The following is a 9,038-nucleotide window of genomic DNA, read 5'->3' as shown; positions in this document are numbered from 1 at the left end:
TGCGACACATGGAATACATCATGCAATCCCGACATAGCTGGAGGTAGAGCCAACTGATAAGCTACTGGTCCAATACGCCTGAGTATCAAAAACGGTCCCACATATCTAGGACTTAATTTCTTGGTTCTAAAAACACCTCTCAAACCCAGCTTAGGCGTAACTCTTAGAAACACATGATCACCTTCATTAAACTCCAAAGGTCTCCGCCTCTGATCCGCATAGCTTTTCTGACGACTTTGAGCTATTTTCATTTTCTCTTGAATTGACTTAATCTTCAAAGTCGTTTCTTGAATGATCTCCGGTCCAAGGATGCTTTTGTCTCCAACCTCAGCCCAACACAATGGGGTCCTACACTTCCTACCATACAAAGCTTCATATGGTGCCATTCCGATACTTGCATGATAGCTATTGTTGTAGGAAAATTCTATCAGAGGTAGATGATGGTTCCAACTTCCTCCATCTTCCAAAACACAAGCACGTAACATATCTTCTAAGGTTTGGATAGTCCTTTTTGATTGACCATCAGTTTGCGGATGATGTGACGTGCTTAGTTTCAATTTAGTCCCTAAGGATTTATTAAAAGCCCTCCAAAAATGCGAAGTGAAGATTGGATCCCTATCTGATACGATACTCACAGGAACACCGTGTAGCTTGACAATCTCGGAAATAAACAAATCTGCATATTGTGATGTCTTGTAGGTAGACCTTACCGGTAAGAAATGAGCTGACTTGGTTAGCCGATCCACAATTACCCAAATCGAATCATGACCTCTTTGAGTACGGGGTAATCCTCCTACAAAATCCATGGTACTGTGCTCCCATTTCCACTGGGGAATCTCTAGTGATTGTAACATACCAGCCGGTCTCTGATGTTCTATCTTGACTTGTTGACATACAATACACCGAGCTACAAATTCAGCAATATCCTTTTTCATACCGGGCCACCAATACTCTTTCTTTAAATCTTGATACATCTTAGTTGCACCAGGGTGAATTGAAAAACTGCTTTTATGAGCTTCTTCCAAAATCAATCTTCTAAGCTCTTGATCATTTGGAACACATAATCTTCCTTCATACAAAATTGCTCCATCAGTAGCCATAGAGAATTCTGGGTAACCACTTCGTTTCCGAAGTTCCAAATCATCACTTTGTGCTTGTACGATTCTTGATCGCAAGTCACACGAGACTTCCAAATTATACAAACAAATACCATCACCGACATCAGTAACTCCAAGGTTAAGATCACGAACCTTTTCATACATCTTACAAGTGTGCATCATAACTTCGGCTTGAACTAAGGCCTTACGACTCAAAGCATCCGCTACAACATTGGCCTTTCCTGGATGATATTTCAAATCAAAGTCGAAGTCCTTGAGGTACTCCATCCAACGCCTCTGCCTCATATTCAAATCCCTCTGATCAAATAAATATTTCAGACTCTTGTGATCACTAAACAATTCAAAATGCGTTCCATAAAGGTGATGCCTCCATATCTTCAAAACGAAGATTATAGCAGCCAACTCTAGATCATGAGCGGGATAATTTGCTTCATGCGTCTTGAGTTGTCTAGATGCATAAGCTACTACATTGTATAAGTACTCCTCCGAGTCCCTTAGACGATGCATCACAAAATACCACATATTTATTTTCTGGATCTGGAATTGTCAACACAGGAGCTTGAGTCAACTTCTTCTTCAGGGTCCTAAAACTCCTTTCACATTCCTCATCCCACACAAAAGGTACCTCTTTCCTCGTGAGTCGAGTTAAAGGCAAAGCGATTTGAGAAAACTGCATGATGAACCGTCGATAATATCCTGCTAGTCCCAAAAAGCTCCGAACCTCAGAAACATTATTTGGCCTTGCCCAATTTTGAACCGCCTCAACTTTTGATTGATCAACGGCTACACCACCCTGAGAAATAACATGGCCCAGAAATTTGACTTCCGATAACCAAAACTCGCACTTACTGAACTTTGCAAACAATTGCTTCTCCCGAAGGATATCCAACACTATTCTTAGGTGCTGAGCATGCTCTTGCGGATTCTTAGAATAAATCAGAATGTCATCAATGAAAATAATAACAAACTGATCTAGGTAAGGTTGGAAAATCCGGTTCATATAATCCATGAAGACTGCTGGTGCATTGGACACCCCAAAAGGCATAACCAGGAATTCATAGTGCCCGTAACGAGTTCTGAAAGCCGTCTTGGACACGTCAGAGGATTTGATGCGTATCTGATGATAACCCGACCTAAGATCAATTTTTGAGAACACACACGCTCCCTTAAGTTGATCAAGGAGATCATCAATCCTTGGCAAAGGGTACTTGTTTTTGATAGTTACCTTATTAAGCTGACGGTAATCAATACACAACCTCATGCTGCCATCTTTCTTCTTGACCAACAATACCGGTGCACCCCATGGAGACACGCTGGGTCTAATGAAATGCTTCTGAATAAGATCTTCTAATTGCGATTTCTGTTCCTTAAGTTCCAAAGGAGACATTCTATAAGGTGCTACCGACACAGGTTCGGCTCCCGGAATCAAGTCAATGGAAAACTCAGTCTCCCTTTCCGGTGGCAAGCTAGTAATATCGGGTGGAAAAACATCCAAATACTCACTAACTATTGGAATATCACTGGGGCTTAAGTCTGATTCTGGAGTCACCGTGAGCATTACATAAAAACCTTTATCTTGTGCACAAATAAACTGAGCCATCTGATACGTGTGCTTAATCAGTTCTGACAACGCTACACCTTCCACCGTATTACTAGTTGGCATGTAAATAGTCTTTTCTGCACACCCAATATACAGATGATTGGCTGACAACCAATCCATACCTAATATAACATCAAGTTGCTTCATCGGAAGACATACTAAATCTATATAGTACGTCTTACTAGATACGGTGATGGGACAATTTTCACAAACATAATTCGCGACAATACTTCCGTCAGTAGCCGTGGTGACTTTCATAGGGGGATTTAATAATGAAGTAGACAACTGAAGAGCTTCTACACATTGAAATGAAATGAAAGAACATGACGCACCACAATCAAATAAAACATTAACAGGATTCTGACCAAAAAAACACGTACCACCAATCAAGTCTTCACTTGACTGCGCCTTCTTACCATCAAGGGAATACACTCTACCTTTACTCATCGTAGTACTCACGCCCTTGCCCCTATTTCCTCTGTTTGGACAATCAACCACATAATGCCCCGACTGACCGCATGCAAAACAATTATTAGAACCTGATCTACATTCTCCTTGATGAGCCTTGCCACACTTCCTGCAAGTTGGATAAGTTTTAGGCGGACCTGTGTACTTTCCCCTAGTTGGAGAACCCTTGGGTTTCAGCTTCTCATGATACTTGTCGACAAAGTTACCTCGGTTTCTTCCACCTGCCCCAGGACCTTCTCTAGCTGCCTTGTCAAAACCTCTTTCAGCCTCCATGCCGTTATGCACCAACTCATCATAATATGTTACCCTTTGCTGACTCACCACTGCATAGAGTTCTCCCCTCAAAGCATTCTTATATTGATTGACCTTCCATATCTCATTACCCGCATACTCATTGTGAGTAGAGTAATAAGATAATTCCTCAAATTTTTTCGTAAAATCTGTCACCGACATGTGACCTTGCCTCAGATGGAGAAATTCTTGCTCCTTCCTGACCTTATATGACAAAGGAATGTACTTCTCCTTCATCACTTGCTTGAAATTCTCCCAGTTCAACTCCAACCCATTATTCTCCATTCTACGCCGAGCAGTTTCCCACCAATCAAGCGCTGCACCTCGGAATTGATTCATTGCAAAAACCACTTTATCTTCCTCGGTACAGTGAACCATCAGAAAAATCTTTTCCATTTGCTTGATCCACCTCTTAGCTTCAGGTGGCTCACCACTACCATCAAACTCCGGGGGATGGTTCCGGTTAAATTCTCGAAAAATTGGATTTCCCACAACTGGTGGTGGTGGAGGAGGCTGATGACAAACACCCGGACCTTGCTGCATATTCGCAGCCCACTGCTGCTGAGTCTGAGCGTTCTGCTGTATCTGCTGCTGCATCATATGCATCATCTGTTGGTTTTGTTGCATCAACTGTGCCCACATCTGAGCATCAGGATTAACATTCTCCTCCACATACGGATTACCTCTTGGCCGGCCTCGTCCCCTTCGGGCTCCAGACATTTTCGCTCTAACTGTCATATTTAAGTCAAAGTGATCAATTTTAACCAATATAACAATGAGGACAAATATCTTACACACCAAAAAGAACGACTACTTGGTTTGTATTATTAATGACCCAAGGCACGATCTGGAAAGTCCTGCTCTGATACCAAATTGTAACGCCTAAATTTGAAAGTGTCTAGAATATTCAAATAAGCGTTAAACTGGCATTGGATACATTAATTATACAAATACAAGACACGACATTAAGCCGGAAGTTCGGTTACAACACCATCCAAAGCTACTATGTTACATTATTACACCAAAAGGTTTAATACACATAGGGTAACTACAAGACCCATAAAAACACATCTTATAATATAACATATACATCTCTATTTTACAGCAAAACGATTCCATGAAGCCACGATCAATCCAAGACTTTTTCTTTACCTTTTCCTTGCGCAACCTGTGAACCTGAACAAATAAGGAGTTGGGTGAGACATAATGTCTCAGTGAGCTCCTCCTAGCCCTAGGCTAGTGATAACCTCGGGGATATCCTATGGTTATCACGTGTCTACTTTACAACCTGCCGGTTGATTATACGTGTGTGGACTTGTACCTTTGACGGTCGTGCATGCTATAGCCCGTCTTAGGTCTTTCCTATTTGTTATAGGCTTACTAACAACATACGTGCCACGGCGGTTAAGGGTTCCTAGAACCACTTTGCTAAGATACACTAAATGTATCGAAGCCTAAACATCAATTAAATCATGGCACAACCTATACCGGACGAATAGGGTAACCTAGGAACGTCCTTGGCAATCCTTAATATCTTGCTCATATCTATCATCATATCATAATCATGCATGAATACATTCATTATATCATTATGTTAGGGTTGAACAATCAAACATAATCTTGATTCGTTTTACGGAGAGTCCCGGGTGGAGTAACCCCGAGTACACTCCCATACATAACCGATGTACGTACATCGGACTCCCTCAGTGTCGTGCGGGTCCCTTGCGGCTTGAACCGTTCCCCTTAGGTCGAGAACCTCTCGCATCCCCCTAACGTGGATAACGAGAGACACGAACACCTACAACTCATATTAGTCATAAACTTAGGCATACATGAATGATTAATCTATAACCACTTGAGTTAAGTCCCTTTAACTCGGATCCTTGATCGATCCTTAGGGTAATACATATGAACTCATAAGCATAAAAGACATTCATTACCCTTGACATAATTAATCATGATCTACATCCTAGTTCTCGACATCTACGTCGAGGCTCTAGTTCCATTTCCTACTTCACTATTTCATAATGCCCATTCAACTTATCTAATAAACTCCCTCGTATACCATGCTCATTTATGCATAATGAATACTTGCTTAACATTCAAGAAACATTCTTTTGGAAACTATGCCTTGGTGTCTTGAATTGAGGGGTTACCATTTCAAGAATTGCTCGGAGAGAACCACCCGCGTACGCCCTAACCACCCATGACGAACAAGACAAGGAGTCTCCCCCATTGCCTGCTCGCCATGGCGAGTAAAATGGTGTGGGAGGCGAGTAGCTACTCGCCTAGGCGAGTTGGGGGCGAGTGGAACCCCCCTTTCGGAGTTCTAGCTCGCCGTGGCGAGTAATAGCTCGCCGTGGCGAGTTAGGACAGTTCAGAACATGTAAAAATGACATTTTTCACCCAAAAACCTCAAAGCAAGGCATCCCAAGGCATACCATAGTACTAGAAGTCATATAGAACCTGTAAATCAGCTATTATGCAAGTATTCACAAGTATAAGATGCATGGCATAAAAGGGGTAACTTTCCTATACATTAACCCTAGAAAAATATATAGTTTTCTTGCAAGCTTTAACACTCATCCCATGGAATGGAACTACTCTAGAACTCACCTTAAAATATCTTCAAATCTAGACCACAACTTGGAAACCTTGACAGCAAACCCTAAGTCCAAAACCCTAGAGAAGAGATGGATGTTGGTGAAGCTTCCTTCCAACTTGTCACCAACAAGTACCAAACCCTAGCCTTGCTTCAAAACTAACTTCTTGAAGGTTTGAGTGAAGATTAAAAGAGGATCTTGAGTAGAAGATGAGTAGAGAAGAAAAGAGAAGATTGTTTGAACATGCCACTAACCAAAACCATAAACCCTAGCCATCCTTGGTTTGATTAACACAAGAAGGAAGATGAAATCAAAGATTGTGTAGAGTGAGAGAAAGAGGGAACCGATTTCCTAGAGAGAAGGGAGAGAAGAATTTGATTCTTTACCCTAGAGAGAGAAAATGGTAAAAATTATGAAATTCTTGAACCAAAAATCCTTAAATAGCCCCTCCAAGAGAAATTACCATTTTACCCTAAGTCTTAACCGCGTTTAATCTATCGTTAACAAGTAATTCTTCGTATCATAAAAGTGGGATATTACATACAAAGTGTTTATCTCTTGAGACGTCAGTTTTTCTATTATCTGATAGAGCAACTCCAATATTCTCATACTCAGTTTAATTTTATTTATAATGTCAGTATTCTTCTGATCTTTCTCATTTTTGCTAATGTAAGCCGTACCCTCTCACTGACCATATTATCAACTATATATTCTGCTTCATTTTTTATAAATCTGCTATATCTCCGATTCTCCGTCTTTTTTTTCTTTGTTCTTTAGAGCGCCTATGTCTATGCACAAGACAGTTTTGTAGTCCCTTTTTCAAGCCTTTTATGTGGTGTCTTTGTTGTTGTTTGTTATACTTATTTGTTACACGATTGAATAATTACAAATTCGTGTTGGATGTTAAGATGAATCAAGCGTATGCACGATATTAACTTGGTATATATAATGGTATCCACTATTAAAATCATGGAATTTGAAAGAAACTATATATATTGTAACACCCACGGCTGACGAGAGCAGGGGAGTGATCGCCGGTGCACAAGGCACGACAATGAACGGCTCCGGACAGTTTATAGAGGATCCAAATCACATCGGAATGAGAGGGATCCTGAGACTGTGTAGGTATGGGACTGCATGGTTAAAGGAAGGCTTATAAGAATTGTTAGGTACTACCTATATCAACAAGATGCATCTTCTTTTCGGTAGCTCAATCCATAAGAACTCCACAGTTAAGCGTGCTTGACTTGGAGTAGTCTTTGGATGGGTGACCTATCGGGAAGTTTCCCGGTAAGCGTGCGAGTGAGGACAAAACACGCTGAAAAAGACTCGTGTTGGTTTGTGGGGTCAGTCGGCAATGCTTAAAGTCATCTCTACCAATTAATTGTATATGCAGTGGTAGGCCTCGAGACTTCAACACCCTCAGTTATATGTAGAACATAAAAAAAAGGACTCATGTCTAGGGGTGTAACGGTTCGGTTTGGATTGGTTTTCAGTCAAAAAAATATCTGAACCGATGAAATCTTCATCGGTTCGGATTGGTTCGGTTTTCACTGTTTTTCAAAAAAGAAACCAAACCAAACTAATCGGTTTGGATTGGTTCGGTTGATCGGTTTATTTAATAATACAATTAAAAAAAAATCGTATTCTCACAAAAATATTTCATAGAACTTTGTATAATTGTATTTCATATTTTGTTTTTTCATGTTCTCTATTTTTCAAACAACTTTTCATAACTAACCTTACTCAATATTTCATACATATGATCCAAAATTCATTCATCCATCATTCTTCAAAAACAACTAAATAACAAATCAATGACATAAACATGATAAAACTAACCAAGAGATAAACGATCGCCGTGGTGGCCGGTGGTGATGAACTATTGGTTTGGTGTGGTTGATGGCTAGGGTTTATTTTTTAGTAGAAATGAAAGAGTCTGACTGATGAGATGAGATGAAGATAATGATGAGAGAAAGTGAATGGATTAAAAAGTATTTTATATTGGACTTTAATTTTGGGATTAACCATAAGTTTGTGTGAGGTAGGATAATATTAGTAAAATAAGGAGTGTGGTTATCATCGGATTGGTTCATCGGTTTCATGGATCTCGAAATGAAAAACCATGAACCAAACCAAACTAGATCGGTTTTGATTGGTTCGGATCGGTTTCAAACTGAACCAAACAAGGTCGGATATTTTTTTGGTTTGGTTCGGTTTGGAATTTTGGTTTCGTTGGTTTAGTCCGAACCGCTTACACCCCTACTCATGTCTCCGTGATTAATTTTAGTCATCCGTGTAAAATATTCCGACATTAAATACTAATATTTCAACGTTACATCCGTTAAATCATTCATGTTTAACGATACGAAAATTCAAATAACTATATATGCGTTGATATTTGTATATAATATGCAATCGAAAATACGATAACGATGCGTTCTATTAATATATTGTGTATAAAATAATGAAATTGTTGTTTAATTAGATTTTATAAAATAAAAAAATAATCGTAATTCTAGCCCGTGCTTGGCACGGATTTCCAAGCTAGTTTATAATACAAAAGCATACATCAATACACGTGGCGTCTCAAGTTTTTCTCAAGCATTTATTGCTCCTCTAATAAAAATGTTCAATGCATTGTACATTTGATCAAGAAAATTGCCTTAATTACGTTTTGTGTATATTACATTCATTCTATTTATTTAAAATGAAATAATTATATGTATTATGTACATTTAAATTGAACCATGTTGTCTTATCACCATAAACTAAATTATATAAAGATTAGAACAAGAAGAATAAATATATTTTTTTTCTTTTTCGACTCTAATTTCGAAAAATTATTATTGAAAAATTTCAAATGTTCATTCTCACGGTTCCATGTTCTATGCTAAATTATTGTAGAAAAATTTCAAATATTCATTCTTCAACTTTCCTCCTCATATTATCGCCACA

At 39.3% G+C, this 9,038-nt stretch overlaps 1 pseudogene; it reads right to left on the bottom strand.

The window, feature by feature from the left end:
• Positions 1-1,047: 1,047 nt before the first annotated feature.
• LOC146899532 (uncharacterized) lies at positions 1,048-4,197 on the bottom strand (annotated as a pseudogene).
• Between the last annotated feature and the right edge of the window lie 4,841 nt (positions 4,198-9,038).

The sequence above is a fragment of the Medicago sativa genome, chromosome 8 (assembly GCF_051527215.1).
Source record: "Medicago sativa cultivar Bolivia chromosome 8, Bolivia_mono, whole genome shotgun sequence".
NCBI classification, from domain to species: Eukaryota; Viridiplantae; Streptophyta; class Magnoliopsida; order Fabales; family Fabaceae; genus Medicago; species Medicago sativa.
The sequence above is the reverse complement of the archived record's forward strand: the minus strand, read 5'-3'. Positions and strand labels throughout refer to the sequence as shown.